Source organism: Schistocerca piceifrons, chromosome 4, assembly GCF_021461385.2.
Source record: "Schistocerca piceifrons isolate TAMUIC-IGC-003096 chromosome 4, iqSchPice1.1, whole genome shotgun sequence".
Lineage (NCBI taxonomy): Eukaryota > Metazoa > Arthropoda > Insecta > Orthoptera > Acrididae > Schistocerca > Schistocerca piceifrons.
Window position 1 is genome coordinate 827,726,591 of NC_060141.1, and position 17,325 is coordinate 827,743,915.

Here is a 17,325-nt window from a genome sequence, read left to right on the forward strand (position 1 = left end):
AGAACCGCTCGACCACACCGGTCGGCTCACGACTCTCACGACCCGTCCTCACAGCTTTACTTCCGCCTGTAAAGCTGTGAGGACGGGTCGTGAGTCGTGCTTGGGTAGCTCAGATGGTACAACACTTGCCCGCGAAAGGCAAAGCTCCCGAGTTCGAGTCTCTGTCCGGCACACAGTTTTAATCTGCCAGGAAATTTCATATCAGTGCACACTCCGCTGCACAGTGAAAATATCATTCTGGAAACAATAGGAGTTTTTAAAACTGTTACGACTTTCTTTGATACCTTTTTCCCATTTAAAAGAAACTAAAGGCGCACTTGCAGTATCAATAAGCAACGGGTTTGGGTAACTGATGGTATCGGAATATCAGATAGGAAGAAATGCAAGCAGCAGCATAATGCCAAGGTCAGTCACATCCTGGTAACAGAGTATTAATCCAGACAAGACTGCAAAATACGAGGAAAGCCATCAAAAAGGATAAAACATTGCATTGTTTCAAGAAAATAGAAAGCTCTCAGAACGAAATTACGACTGTATGGTCAATTGTGAAAGAGGCACTGGGCCAAAATATTGGTTCTCAACATACTGTACCTCTCCTGTGTGCGAATTATCACGTCTTTCCAATACTCTAGAGATTAACAGGACAGCTGCATCACACGCAGCGACAGGAAACAAGCAAAGATAAAACTGAATCAATTATTACATCCTTGAAAAGTAAAGAACGTCACGAGTTTGATGAAATTTGGAGAGGAAGTATGAAGACCAGTGCATTCTATATTAGTTCTGTACTCAGTCAGCTGTGTATAATACGTCTGTCAGAAGTGGTTTCCTTCTCATTACTGAAAGGATTTTACAAATGAGTGAAAGAGGTAGTGTAGACATTTACTGGCCAATTTCTTTCGTAGCAGTGTTTTCAAAGATTTTTGAGAAAGGAGCAGCACATGTCAGTACACATTATTGGCTGTCACAGTCGCAATTTTGATTTCTGGAAATGGGAATCCGCAGAAAACACGATTTATTCTTCTGTGTGCGAGGCACTATCACGGCTAAACGATAGCTTGAGACAGAAGGTGTGTTTTCTTTGACCTGGCAAAAGCGTTTGATTATGTGGGTCATCAACACTTCTGCGTAATTTGGAACGTTATGAAACTTGGGAATAAGCTCAACAGTGTTCACTTCTCATCGGAAAATAGGAAGTGGAAGGTTGTCTTCCACTGTCAATAAGCAGGGAAGAAGTTCGAACGTGAATGTCGCTGGGACCATATAGGCTGGTGGGTTCTTCAGCGTTCTGTTCTGACTGTGTTGTTTTTCTTGACATTCACCAATTATCTGCCACTAAATATAAGAGATGGCGCAATTATTGTTCTCTTTGCAGGTGACAGGTGTTAGTGTGAAAGGCGTGGCATGGTGTAGCTAATAGAGTAGGCAGTAAGATCAGCACCGCAATACGAACACTTCCTGACATGGAACTCCTGTTAAACTGAAATTTTGCTGCCCCAAACTGTACAGATGGTCAGCGAAAGCGACCAGTTTAAATTCTTACGACTGAAGGGAGATGGAAGACATCTGAATCCTGCCGTCTTGGTTATAAGAATAATTTCGACGGTCTCTGACACTGAAATTCGAAGAGCTTATCGCTCTGCCTGGGTTCTCTGTTACTTTGAATGGTACACCAAGAGAAGGGGGTGCCAGTTCGCCGGTTCCGGGTCGGCCAGTGTTCAGGTGTAGGCCAGTACTGCGCTTAATATTCCATCGTAGGACGTGTTATTGCCTATATTAACTCATTCAGAAGAAACTGCAATATTCGTGCAATCAACACTAGATGGAAAAGCGATATACACTCGAACAGCAATCCCTAGAGCGTTGTACAGAAAAGTGTGCACACTCGAACAGGTTTCATTTTTAATTGGCTTTTAGCTGAACTAAAAAAAAAAAGTGATAAACGACAAGCACTCTATTTGAAGCTGAAAAGTTTTCTTGTGGCACACCCCTCCTGTTCCGTGCTGGAGTTCTTCGCAGTAACCAAGAACTGTTCTCTGCAACGCATTATTTATTGGCGTATTGTCTTACAGTTTTATTCATTGTTGCATGTATAAATTGTCTCATCATTCTTTAAACTATTTACTGACTCGTTCTAGAACCAAGCAGCTCTGGTTCTCGTGGCTCTGTGGTATATGGTAGATAAATAAGTAGATAAACTAGGCGAGATTTACAACAGATGGTATTTCACGCACGTAATTGTGTTGTGCGGTTAACACCCATGCCCCTTGAATGAACGGAAATATTTAAACGTTTTTTTATGTGGGACGGCATATTTTACCAACAGCATTCGAAAGTAATTGAAAAGACTACTCTGTTGATCGAGCGCTTGTTATCGCCGGCGTTGAGACTTTCTGCCAAAGTATTATCGGCTATTGCTGTGTAAACACCGACGAGCAGTTCTCTCGTGCCGTGTCGGTGGCCACTATTAAAAACGCCCCACACAAACGACTGCTCGAAGCGCCGGAGCGCGTGCACCTTTCGTGCCTGCGTGCAAATCAACAGCCAAGGAGGTTAGAATAAGCGGAGATGGCGTTGCCCGAGAACAGTCACTGGCCGAATCGAAGCCAGCGAGCAGGATATTCCGGCACCTTGCCATCTTGTTGAGACCAAAACAAGGCTTTCTCTCTTAAAACCCTGTGTGAATTGACTGTCACATCTCAGCGTGTACTTACATACGACATACGATGTACCAAAGTGCAGATTATCGCAATCTTGCCATTTGTTAGTTTTGAACAGACAGCGACCATTCGTTTCAGCCTAGTTATAGTCGGTGGCATGGTTAATGGCATCTGGCTGCGCAGCTCATCAGGAATGCTGCGTTGTTAGCTCAGCCAAAAGTGCGTAGGCGGCAACTGCTTACAATGTTGCACTTTGGCAATTCTTGGACGTGAGTTAATGGACAACTTACAGTACCTGGCATACTTATGGGATGAATACGAGAACGTAACACGTAATCCTAAATGCAGCCTTACATCTGCATACGAATTTTCTCAAGATTCCAATATGTAAGGCTTATGATGGTAATTTGACATAAAACCTCATGGAAGAAAAAGAAGGGAGAAAAGGGGAAATGTAATGTGAATTCTACAAAAGGGTCATTTAAAAAATACCGTAACTCAATGGACACTTTCGTGCAGATTTCTGTACAAAATATTGAAATGTGTTAGTATTTTTCAAACGATTTTATTTTCTATTACTATTTGAATCTGTTAAATGCTGAAAAAAAATAAAAATTGTAGGTTTCCATCCCACTGGGTATAAATTTTATTTTTCCTCTTCGTGTTGTACTATATTCTGAGAGCCCGCATCTCGTGGTCGTGCGGTAGCGTTCTCGCTTCCCACGCACGGGTTCCCGGGTTCGATTCCCGGCGGGGTCAGGGATTTTCTCTGCCTCGTGATGGCTGGGTGTTGTGTGCTGTCCTTAGGTTAGTTAAGTTTAAGTAGTTCTAAGTTCTAGGGGACTGATGACCATAGATGTTAAGTCCCATAGTGCTCAGAGCCATATATTCTGAGACATCATTATTCGCGAAAGTTTTTTTCTGCAATATTCGTTGGAATTGATATGAAAGAGCGCGCTTTCTCAGTAATGAGTATCCTAGATTTTGTGACTTCTGTATGCATAAGAAATGAAAGATGACATTGCTACAGATGAAATTACAGTGCATGAAACAACTGATAGTGACATTTATATTTTTTCTTGTCACAAATAATTCACAATTTTTTCCGAATAGGTTGCGATTTCCGAGTGTATGGTTAGACAGGAATCTAATAGCACAGCTTGCAACTAGCAGCAATCATTTTTATACTCTTGCTTGTCACAAATATTTCTTTCTTTCTTTCTTTAGCTACTGCCTTTATCCCGCATTGTGCTCAAGGTCGGCAGGGTTAAGGACGGATTTGGCATGGTTAAGAGTTAAGGGGTAGCCGGATGCCCTTCCTGCCGCCACCCCATACCCCCCGGGACGGAATTAGTGTACCCTACCTGTCTGCGTCTAGTGTAAATCGTGAAATAGTGTGAATGTGTTTCAAATGTCAGCGAGTCGTGTAACTGAGGCGGGACGTGGGGACCAGCCCGGTATTCACCTAGGAGGATGTGGAAAACCGCCTAAAAACCACATCCAGGCTGGCCGGCACACCGGCCATCGTCGTTAATCCGCCGGGCGGATTCGATCCAGGGCCGGCGCGCCAACCTGAGTCCAGGAAGCAGTGTGTTAGCGCTCTCGGCTATCCTGGCGGGTCTTGTCACAAGTATTTATCTGTGATCAAATCCCTAACAACAGTAGACGGAGTTGAAAGATCCCTGCCATTATATTTTTAGATTATACTATCATACATTAAATATTTTGATTGATCAGATGTATGCTATAAACTTGGACAAACTTCAATAGGTGCATTCGCCACATACTCTTGAAAATGTTTTTTAAATTCTGTTTATAAGACCGAAATCGTTGTTGTATCATATAGGGAAGGAGGCTACTTAATCATTTCTATCTCTTAGAAGCGAGTTACAACCACATTCTATGCATCTTCTTATTCTTTGACATTCTCGGAAACAATTTTTCGAGTGTTTTTATAGATGTGTTTGTACAATGTGGTACTACACACCATTCCTAACTCATTTTTCGAAACAGAAAATTCAAGACAAGATGTCAATGTGAATGAGGATAAAATGACAAAATGCAGCATTTATGTAGTCAAATATCCTGTCGTTGCTGTGCATGCACGGAAACACATGGTCAGGGGAATTTGAGCAGTACTACGTACACTAAACACACCTTTCGGTACTGCGAAGAATAGCGTGTATGTGTTGGCTGCTAGCCAGTTCGGGTTCGTGGTGCTGTGCGTGCTGCAGCGTGTACGTGCAGATCTGTGGCCGCTTGCTTTGACGACAGTGTCTCGGTGCACTAGAACCGTGTGACATCTCTTCTGAAATGCTTGCAGAATAACGTGGGGCTCTCCATCGATAACCAAGCTGCTCTGTGTGCTCGCCTACCGAATCGATCGGCAGAACGGCTGCAAGACGCAGAATAGGGCCCCCGGAGGCCATTAAACGCTGTCTCGGACTATAGCTCGGGAGAGACTATAGTTTCCAGCTCAGCTGCCACCTGTGACACACAGAGCAGGGGACAAGTTATATATTTAGGTTTTTCTGCGTTTTTTTGTAGTTTAATTCATAAATTCTGTGCATGTTTTTGTATTTAGGAGTAATCGGTCGTGTTAGTAAGTGCAAATTGTAGAGTCGGACAATAATTTCTTTTGTACGGCCAGTTACACAGCTTAGTAAGACGTCAGCTTATATATCTTTTTGTGTGTGCTTTTATAGTTAATTCTTAAGTTAGTAGTATTAGGAGGGGTATGATGTGTGTGCATGCTGCGTGGAGATGCAGGAGCGGTGGCCGCAGTTCACAGACAGCTGAAGAAACTCCTGCATACTGTCAGCGATATTCAGCTCTCTGCGTCGGGGTGTAGCACTGACAGGGAACCTGGCACATTGTGTGGGACGCCTCAGGCCCTTCTCGTTTTGGCCACTGGCTCTTCTGCTGAGGCACTGTGCAGTGACCCCATATGGTGGATCTGCCCTCAGCGCGGGGTGAATAGTGGGTGGAAGCGAGCACCTCATTGGAGGAAAAGAGGCGATACGGAACCTGACCTGTTCGCCTTACGATTGGACAGATCTGAGTAGGCACAGAGCCGAGAGTAATTTGCTAGTTATCGGGAACTCCAGTGTTAGGGAAATAGCATTCAGAGGCAGGAAGGAATCCAATGTGCACTCTTTATGTCTTCCAGAGAGCCTGCTCCATAGAGGCTCTGCCTGCAGCTATCGAGTGCACAGGGTGCAGTCATCTGCGACTTGTGTCGCACGTCGGCACCAGTGACATGTCGCTTGTGTTCTGAGGGCTTCCTCAGTGCATACGAACAGGTGTAAGTAGTGCAAACGCACGTGGGTTGCAAGCGGAATTTACTTGATCGAGGTTCTTTGGTTCGGTTCAGACTGAAGGCTCGCAACCAAAGGCTCTGTTGATTCTGTGACAGTCTTGGCTACAGTTTGAGTTCCTCTGTCGAACGCTCGCCAGTCGTTAGACAAAGAGTGAAATACAAAGTAAAAACACTCAAAATTTTAACAGAAAACTGTTGAAGTATTCATAAAAAGTTCCTGAATTTACTGTCCTCCAGGAAATATGTTGTGCTCAAATTGCTCTCGGAACCGATAGGCTGGAAACCAGATCATAAAGCTCTGAAATATTTATCGAGACATGGAACGTGTAGCGAAAATACAGGTTAGATGTCAAACGAGCGGGAGTGTTCATTGCACTCGAGAAAAATGTGCGACTGTCTAGTTCGAAATTGAGTCTCATTACGAAGTTATCTGGATGCGCGTAATAGCTCTAGGTGAACTTGTGTTAATTGTCGGATGTTTTTACCAGCAACCCGACTCTGCTGTGACAGTTTTACAATCATTCAAAGTAAGTCTATCCTCAGTAGCGCGGAAATACCCAGATCATGCAGTGTCAGTTGGAGGCAACTTTAACTTACCGAGTGTAGACTCGACGTCCAGGGATTCATTGCAGGTGGTACGGACAGGCAGTCTTGTGCAGCGCTTTTGAACACGTTTTCCAAAAACTGCCCTGAGCATCTGGTTCGACAGCAGTGTAAATATTTTAGAGCTTGTAGCTTCAGACACGCCTGGCCTCATCGGAGGTGACAGTATAGAGACAGTAATCGTGATGTTACTACAGCGACGATGATTAGTAAAGTTAACAAAACCATGAGGAAGGCTTCTTAAAGTAAAATTTCAATTTTAACATGGGCAAGAAGTTACACTTTCATTCGGAATACCTTTCAACCAGTCTAAGAAAACAAAGAATTTTTCCTATATCTGATGGTCTGGCTAAACTTCCATCGTACCAGGACGAAATCAGGTGTTAATAAGAAGTAAAAACAAGTAGTCTTAAGTCAGTACTGCAGGTTTACTTAGAAATATCAAGATATTTGTGTCGACCTGGCGTTGTTCAAATTAAATCTCTGTTGCCAGAAGCTCTCTACAGAGCCAACGCAATTAAAGGATAATCACAAGCCGAGGACTTCGTATGAAGTTGAAAAGGCAACTGAAATACTAACTTGATGCCACAAGGTAATAAGTTTGTTACTTTTAGCACTAAATAATGCAGGTAGGTCGAGCAGCAGCCATTTGAAACCAAATGGTAACTCGTACAAAGATACCTTAACTGGTAAAAAAATAAGGTATCCTGATTGACTGTATAGGCAATGTGTGAACAGACTGTAAATCGCGCCCTGGTGAAGTATGTGCGGAGTAAGTTCATTAAGGATATTAAAGACCCACCGTGGTTAATAACAAAATCTGGAAATTGCTGATAAAGTAGAAACTGTTGCACTTTCTGTTCAAACAAGGAAGTGCAAATGACGACAGGCAAAAGTTAGTAGAAATTCGTGCATCTGTAAAAAGACTGATGCGCGAAGCATACAACTACTACTACCATTTTACTTTAATAAAAGATCTTGTCGAGAACTCGTAAAATTCAGGTCCTAAGCAGAATCGCTAAACGGACCTAAGACTTCTGACCAATCACTCGTGACCATCTATTGTGGCAAAACAGCAAAAGCCGCGTTCAAGAAATGATTCGCGCAGATGGATCGCACAAACATAGCGCCTTTTGACCGTCTTGCAGATCACCGCATAGTAACAGGCACCCCTGGCGCAGAAAGAGTTGAGAACACACGTCCAGACGCAGTCCTCACTTCGGTCTTGCAGAGAGAGTACTCTACGGCTTTGGCCGCTCACTTAATTTGGATTTATCGCTAATCTCGCGCCCCACGCTAAGTCCAAAGCGAGTGGAAAAAAGCGCAAGTGACATCTGTATATGAGGAGGGTAAACGATCAGACCTGCTCAGTTATAAACCAATATCCCTCACATCGGTTTGCTGTAGAATTCTTCAGCATATTCTCAGTTCGAATACACTAAATTTCCATGAGTCAGAATAATTTATGGCCTCGAATCAGCACGGATTTGGAAAGGACCACTCGTATGAAACTCAGCTAGCCCTAGTCTAGTGCGAACCGTGGCAGGTCCCGTATTCCTAAATTTCCGGGAAGCATTTGACACGGTGCCTTCCTGCAGACTGTTAACGAAGATCGAGCATACGGAATTTGTGGCTGAAAGATTTCTTAAGTGATAGAACACAGTACGGGGTCCCCGACAGTGTGTTAGAAGTGCCCCAGAGGAGTGTGATAGGACCACCCTTATTCTCTGTGTACATAAATGATCTGACGGAAAGGGTGGGCAGCAATCTGCAGTGTTTGATGACGATGCTAAGATATATGGGAAGTTGACGTCACTGAGTGACTGTAGGAGGATGCACGATAGACTAAATTTCTAGTTGTTGTGATGAATGGCAGCTCGCTCTGAATGCAGAAAAATCTAAATTGACGCAGATTAGTAGGAAAAACGATTTGAATACTCCAGGGATTCCCAAAGTTTTCCACTGACGTACAACATTGACAATCCTGGTACTTTCATGGAACACCTTATTTAATTTGAAGATTAATAAAGTTCTAAAAAGAGGAAAAACTTGTTTCATTCAGCGATTATTTCAGTTTTAAATCATAACTAATGACACAGAAATCATAATACAATTTAAAATAATAACTAATATCGTCAAAATGTCGAAAAAAGCGTATTATTAATAGTTTTTCGTGGAGCACTTACTGTCTTCCCGCAGAACACCATTGCCTCCGGTAGATGAGTGGTCAGCGCGCCAGAATGTCAATCCTAAGGGGCCGGGTTCGATTCCCGGCTGGGTCGGAGATTTTCTCCGCTCAGGGACTGGTTGTTGTGTTGTCCTAATCATCATCATTTCATCCACATCGACGCTCAAGTCGCCGAAGTGGCGTCAAATGGAAAGACTTGCACCCGGCGAACGGTCTACCTGACGGGAGGCCCTACTCACACGGCGACCATTGTTCTGCAGAACAAAGTTTGGGAAACCCTGGAATACAGCATTTGTAGTGTTCTACTTGACTCAGTCATCTCGATTAAATATCTAGACGTAGCGTGCAGAGCGATATGAAATGGCACCCACAAATAAGGACGGTAGTAGCCAAGGCGAGAAACACAACAATACTGCATAACAATTGTTGATTGCGCTTGGTGCAATTAAGCATTACCACTAAAATCAAAAACTTACACTCATGTCAAGTAAGACATGTCTTTGCCTTTTCACATATTTTCGTGTTCTAAGAGTGATTAGGTCATTCTTCACATTTTCAGTTTCGTTTGGCAATTTCGCACAATCGAGAATTTATATTTCAGTGATTTTAGCTGTCCATTACAATCACTAGTACACATATACAGTATTCAGTTCCGATGTCTGTAAAAAAGAATTCAACAACAAATGGGTTATACACTGAATTAATCCATTTATATATAACAAAACAATACTCCTATGATATGTGAAATCAAATCTGTATTCCACTTTCACAAACAAAACAACCCTGCAACTTTTTCTACTTTATCACAGATTTAGTTCATTGTCCTTCAAAGACAATTTGCATTGACTTCTGTGAGAAAAAGACTTTCAGCATTCTCACTGTATGAGCCATACCAAACCAAGTAATTATCATTGACCCTTGGTGTCTCGAGTGCTCAGAAATAAATCAAGTTCAGAAATAAAGTCTTGTTTAAACACTTACGCGTGACTTCATTAATCTTTATGACAATGGAATTTCGTGCATATACGTATTGCATCACTTGTGGAATCAGGTGCTACACTTTGTTACCACTGTTCTAGTATGTAGCAAGCAAGTACCAGATATAAAGCTGACATAATGAAGTGCCCTTGTAGAATTAAGTTTAAGTACTTATGCAAAAAGCCGCAAAGCTGGGCCACAGAATGGCAGAACATGTCTTGGCGAACTTACTCGACAGCTTTTCTTCCTGTGGATACACTGGTAAGCTCTGAAATACTCATCACCTATGTAGTTCCTCTTCTGCAAGGCCTTTCACATTTCGGTGCTTGAGGCGACATTTTGGGTGCTGAAGAAGGTAACATCTCCTTGCAACACTAGAAAACAAACAGGTGCCTACGGTTGGCATACGTGTCGAAATTTAATGTGGACTTTCTCGAGCAGCCGTTCACAAAGTAAAACTCTTCCAACATAAGAACGGATCTGAGTAATTATGTATACACAAAAAAAGATTAAAACGATGAAAACTTCAAATGAATTATTTGTTTCCTAGTCACGATATGCACTCGCTGTGTCATCTCAAATGTGAACATTTCAGTAAAATTTATGGTGTATAGACAGATGCTGTGACATAAGCTGCCAACACAAAAAGAAGTCATGTGTAACATCAAATGCTGTCAAATAAAGAAGTATCATACACTGAAACATTACAATCATTTTTGGAAAATGTAGTGCCACTTACATTGTGCATCTGGGAGATAAACATTAAAAAAATTCTAGGATCTGATGTGAACACAGTGTTAATGTTCTCAACCAGAGCTTCAAGGAAAACCTCTGAACATATTATGCTATATTTGACTGGTATGCTATATTTCATCGTAAACCATTGATCCACAAGCTTTTCATTTTACTGCCTTTCGTCAACATTAACAACATAAAAGTCAATGAATAAAAACATAGAAATGAGTAGTCCACATTTAAACCAAAAATATTATTTTAGGTAAAGCATTTACCTACAGAGAGTAACAGCAGGCTTTCCACTTCTGTTCCCACCCACAAGTAAGTGGATAGTTCCTGTGAATTATTACGGGTGGAGGTTACACTCAACAACCGAGCTAGGTTAATAATTGGCTCCTTTTACCGACCTCCCGACTCAGCAGCATTAGTGACACAACAACTGAGAGCAAATCTGGAATACATTTCACATAAATTTCCTCGGCCTGTTATAGTCTTAGGTGGAGATTTCAATTTACCAGATATAGACTGGGACACTCAGATGTTTAAGACGGGTGGTAGGGACAGAGCATCGAGTGACATTAGGCTGAGTGCACTATCCGAAAATTACCTCGAGCAATTAAACAGAGAACCGACTCGTGGAGATAACATCTTGGCCCTACTGATAACAAACAGACCCGAACTTTTCGACTCTGTATGTACAGAACAGGGAATCAGTGACCATAAGGCCGTTGCAGCATCCCTGAATATGGAAGTTAGTAGGAATATAAAAAAAAAGGAGGAAGGTTTATCTGTTTAGCAAGAGTAATAGAAGGCAGATTTCAGACTACCTAACAGATCAAAACGAAAATTTCTGTTCCGACACTGACAGTGTTGAGTGTTTATAGAAAAAGTTCAAGGCAATCGTGAAATGCGTTTTAGACAGGTACGTGCCGAGTAAAACTGTGGGGAACGGGAAAAACCCACCGTGGTACAACAAAGTTAGGAAACTACTGCGAAAGCAAAGAGAGCTTCACTGTAAGTTTAAACGCAGCCAAAACCTCTCAGACAAACAGAAGCTAAACGATGTCAAAGTTAGCGTAAGGAGGGCTATGCGTGAAGCGTTCAGTGAATTCGAAAGTAAAATTCTGTGTACCGACTTGACAGAAAATCCTAGGAAGTTCTGGTCTTACGTTAAATCAGTAAGTGGCTCGAAACAGCATATCCAGACACTCTGGGATGACGATGGCATTGAAACAGAGGATGACACGCGTAAAGCTGAAATACTAAACACCTCTTTTTCCAAAGCTGTTTCACAGAGGAAGACCGCACGGCAGTTCCTTCTCTAAATCCTCGCACAAACGAAAAAATGGCTGACATCGAAATAAGTGTCCAGGGAATAGAAAAGCAACTGGAATCACTCAACAGAGGAAAGTCCACTGGACCTGAAGGGAATCCAATTCGATTGTACACAGAGTACGCGAAAGAACTTGCCCCCCTTCTAACAGCCGTGTACCGCAAGTCTCTAGAGGAACGGAAGGTTCCAAATGATTGGAAAAGAGCACAGGTAGTCCCAGTCTTCAAGAAGGGTCGTCGAGCAGATGCGCAAAACTATAGACCTATCTCTCTGACGTCGATCTGTTGTAGAATTTTAGAACACGTTTTTTGCTCGAGTATCATGTCGTTTTTGGAAACCCAGAATCTACTATGTAGGAATCAACATGGATTCCGGAAACAGCGATCGTGTGAGACCCAACTCGCTTTATTTGTTCATGAGACCCAGAAAATATTAGATGCAGGCTCCCAGGTAGATGCTATTTTCCTTGACTTCCGGAAGGCGTTCGATACAGTTCCGCACTGTCGCCTGATAAACAAAGTAAGAGCCTACGGAATATCAGACCAGCTGTGTGGCTGGATTGAAGAGTTTTTAGCAAACAGAACACAGCATGTTGTTATCAATGGAGAGACATCTACAGACGTTAAAGTAACCTCTGGCGTGCCACAGGGGAGTGTTATGGGACCATTGCTTTTCACAATATATATAAATGACCTAGTAGATAGTGTCGGAAGTCCCATCCGGCTTTTCGCGGATGATGCTGTTGTATACAGAGAAGTTGCAGCATTAGAAAATTGTAGCGAAATGCAGGAAGATCTGCAGCGGATAGGCACTTGGTGCAGGGAGTGGCAACTGACCCTTAACATAGACAAATGTAATGTATTGCGAGTACATAGAAAGAAGGATCCTTTATTGTATGATTATATGATAGCGGAACAAACACTGGTAGCAGTTACTTCTGTAAAATATCTGGGAGTATGCGTGCGCAACGATTTGAGGTGGAACGATCATATAAAATTAATTGTTGGTAAGGCGGGTACCAGGTTGAGATTCATTGGGAGAGTCCTTAGAAAATGTAGTCCATCAACAAAGGAGGTGGCTTACAAAACACTCGTTCGACCTATACTTGAGTATTGCTCATCAGTGTGGGATCCGTACCAGATCGGGTTGACGGAGGAGATAGAGAAGATCCAAAGAAGAGCGGCGCGTTTCGTCACAGGGTTATTTGGTAACCGTGATAGCGTTACGGAGATGTTTAACAAACTCAAGTGGCAGACTCTGCAAGAGAGGCGCTCTGCATCGCGGTGTAGCTTGCTCGCCAGGTTTCGAGAGGGTGCGTTTCTGGATGAGGTATCGAATATATTGCTTCCCCCTACCTATACCTCCTGAGGAGATCACGAATGTAAAATTAGAGAGATTAGAGCGCGCACGGAGGCTTTCAGACAGTCGTTCTTCCCGCCAACCATACGCGACTGGAACAGGAAAGGGAGGTAATGACAGTGGCACGTAAAGTGCCCTCCGCCACACACCGTTGGGTGGCTTGCGGAGTATAAATGTAGATGTAGATGTAGAAGTAACACTAGTAACCACTTTTACACAAATTACCGTTTGTATTTCGATGACGTCATCGATGAGTCGTGGGATTTCCCTGCCCTCTCCCCCCTCTGGCAAAGGTCGATGGTCTTACAGTAAAATGGGGGGAAATTCAAATTTTACCCGTAAATTCAAACATATTCCAATTGCGCCAGTATATGTCCTGTGAAAGTAGGATTGTTGTCCTAAGTATAAACTTGCATCAAATTCTAGATGATGCATTGTCATGCAGGCTGACTTGGAATACTGGCCCTGGCTGTATGATGGCACTGATGAGTAATTGATTTCCTCTACCCTCCTTCCTCCGACAAAGGCCACTTGCCCTATGTAGGAAATGGCCTGAGATTCAAATTTTCGTGGTAAATTCAAAATGGTGCATTGTCATGATGGTTGACTTGGAATACTGGCCCTGACTCTGTCACGTCATAATCCGAGACTTTGAATACTGGCGCAGCTTAGTACGAGATCAGAATGGAGTTCAGACCTATTAGGCTCTTTATAACAATGTAGAACGTGACAAACTGCCCAAGACTTGAGGTACTGGCACAGGTTCTATGATATCAGAATCCAAATTCTGGAATATTGGCACTATGACATTGTCTCGATATTTGGTAGAAAATCCGAAGAAATTCTGGTCGTATGTAAAGTACACAAGCGGCAAGACGCAGTCAATATCTTCGCTGCGCAGTGCCGATGGTACTGTTACCGACGACTGTGCCGCTAAAGCGGAGTTATTGAACGCAGTTTTCCGAAATTCCTTCACCAGGGAAGACGAATGGAATATTCCAGAATTTGAAACACGAACAGCTGCTAGCATGAGTTTCTCAGAAGTAGATACATTAGGGGTTGCGAAGCAACTAAAATCGCTTGATACGGGCGAGTCTTCAGGTCCAGATTGTATACCGATTAGGTTCCTTTCAGATTACGCTGATACAATAGCTCCCTACTTAGCAATCACATACAACCGCTCGCTCACCGATAGATCTGTACCTACAGATTGGAAAATTGCGCAGGTCGCACCAGTGTTTAAGAAGGGTAGTAGGAGTAATCCATCGAACTACAGACCTATATCATTGACGTCGGTTTGCAGTAGGGTTTTGGAGCATATACTGTATTCAAACATTATGAATCACCTCGAAGGGGACGATCTATTGATACGTAATCAGCATGGTTTCAGAAAACATCGTTCTAGCTCTTTATTCGCACGAAGTAATGGCCGCTATCGACAGGGTATCTCAGGTTGATTCCGTATTTCTGGATTTCCGGAAAGCTTTTGACTCCGTTCCTCACAGGCGACTTCTAGTCAAGCTGCGGGCGTATGGGGTATCGTCTCAGTTGTGCGACTGGATTCGTGATTTCCTGTCAGGAAGGTCGCAGTTCGTAGTAATAGACGGCAAATCATCGAGTAAAACTGAAGTGATACCAGGTGTTCCCCAGGAAAGCGTCCTGGGACCTCTGCTGTTCCTGATCTATATAAATGACCTGGGTGACAATCTGAGCAGTTCTCTTAGGTTGTTCGCAGATGATGCTGTAATTTACCGTCTAGTAAGGTCATCCGAAGACCAGTATCAGTTGCAAAGCGATTTAGAAAAGATTGCTGTATGGTGTGGCAGGTGGCAGTTGACGCTAAATAACGAAAAGTGTGAGGATCCACATGAGTTCCAAAAGAAATACGTTGGAATTTGATTACTTGATAAATAGTAAAATTCTCAAGGCTGTCAATTCAACTAAGTACCTGGGTGTAAAAATTACAAACAACTTCAGTTGGAAAGACCACATAGATAACTGGATGTTAACACTTCTTTCAGTTTGTCATACGCTTTCTGACACACTTCTGCCCACTCAAATTCCACACCCTTGCGTAACAATCGCGCCAATGGCTGTGCTAAATCTGCAAAACCCTTCACGAACTTCCGATAGAAACTGCAAATTCCGATGAATGACTGCGCTTCCTTAACTGTTTTCAGTTCCCGAAAATCCCTTACAGCCTGTACCAAACTCTGATCTGTTCGCACTCCGTCCTTACTGATAATATGATCCAAATATTTTACTTCTTCTAATGCGAAATGACACTTCTCTAGGCTCAACGTCAAACGAGCTGCTCTTAACCTCATAAAGACTTCCCTTAACCGCTGTCTATGTTGCTCCATACTATTTGCAAACACTATAATGTTATCCAAATGGACCAGACACTACCGTGATTTGAAACCCCTCAAGACACTCTCTAGCAATCTCTGAAACGTTGCCAGAGCGTTTCTCAAACCGATTGGCATTCTGATGTACTGGTAATGGCCTCCAGGAGTAGAGAATGCAGTTTTTGGACGGTCCTCTGGAGCCACCTCTAACTTATGATAACCACTTGTCATATCCAACGTAGAAAAGTACTGGCACTGTCCTACGTGATCCAAAGTCTCCGATATGTTTGGAATGGGGTATGCGTCCATTACAGTCTTCTCATGGAGGTTTCGGTAGTATCAACAGAACTTGTTCTTCTTAGTTCCATCCATAGATTTTTTGGGCACAACGACAAAGCCTGCTCCCTAGCAACTATTACTATTCTCTATAATACCGTCCGCAAGCTGCTGATCAATGAAATCTTCCACAATCGGCTGCAAATACCTCGGTATTCTGTATGGTTTACGGTAAACAGGTGCTTCATTCCCTGTTGGTATCCTATGTTGAACTAATGCAGTTTATGGTAACAACCCTTGTGAAAAAAAAATCCTTAAATTCCCACAATAATTCTTCCAATTGCTCTCTTTTCCCTCCTTTCAAATGCTTAATTTTGTCACGCAGTGCCGTTCTATCGGCAGTTAGTGGTTGATCGCTTCGCCTATCTCTCAAACACGTCTTCGTCATCTGGCACATCCAAATTTGCTACTAAAACTACTTTACTCAAATTCGCGTCTACAGCGCTAAAATTGTCCTCGTTCACGGGAACTACTCACCTGTCGCTCCCCTCCCTATGCGTACAACACTACGTTTCGCAAAACAACCCAATGGACCCAAAACTTCATTATCCTGCAATGGTTCAGTAACACATACTGTACCCACAAGTAGATTTGACTCCACACTTACCCAAAGCGACTTCCTGGTGGCACTAGACACACACTGATGCGAATTAAGCCTTAATACTAATGTATGCAGTTCAGTTGGTTTGTGCATTACGTTGAACGCCCCTCGCAACACTCTTCATTGACAACAGTTTCCCCTAGCTGAAATAGCATTCCACCAAGTTCCACAGTTCGGTGTCCAAGGTCAATTTTGGCATGATGTTGATGCGAGATATCTACTCCTAGGATCATGTCGTAGCCCTCGCTTACCCATGGTACCACCTCCATGCATGCATTAAACCGGACTTTCTCTATTCGAAAGTCAACTGTCACTGACTCCAAAGGCGTGACCTCATTATCCCCCACTCCAAGCAACCTATAACATGGTGGGTCTAGCTTCCTTTGTCCCATTATATTCCTAGTAGCCACTGACACTTGCGCCCCTGTGTCCAACAAAATCTTAAACTTTTTAGTTCCTATGGATCCTACCACTGAACATTCCACCTCTGCGTAAGTATTCTGGGCGCTGAAGACCTTGCTGTCGTGCGCCCAAAAAACCCCTCTACTACTACTACTACTACTACGTAAGTATTCATCTTGGGCCCCCTCTGTCATTTAACGCTTGTCCACGTCTCCTATCTCCACTTCTCCGTCCTCCCTGCTGCCGATTTCCACCCCTTCCTTTATTCCTTGGTGACTGGGTACATTGCCTCTGCACATGTCCCATAGACCACACTTAAAACATTTCACTGCTGTTTACCTCTCGCTTACCCCTGTTGCCACATCTATTTCCTCACATTGAATTGCCAGCTGAATGGCCGAATACAAATCTTTTGGAGTCCCCTCACGCACTTTCCGTGACATATACGCCAGTAACTCTCTCA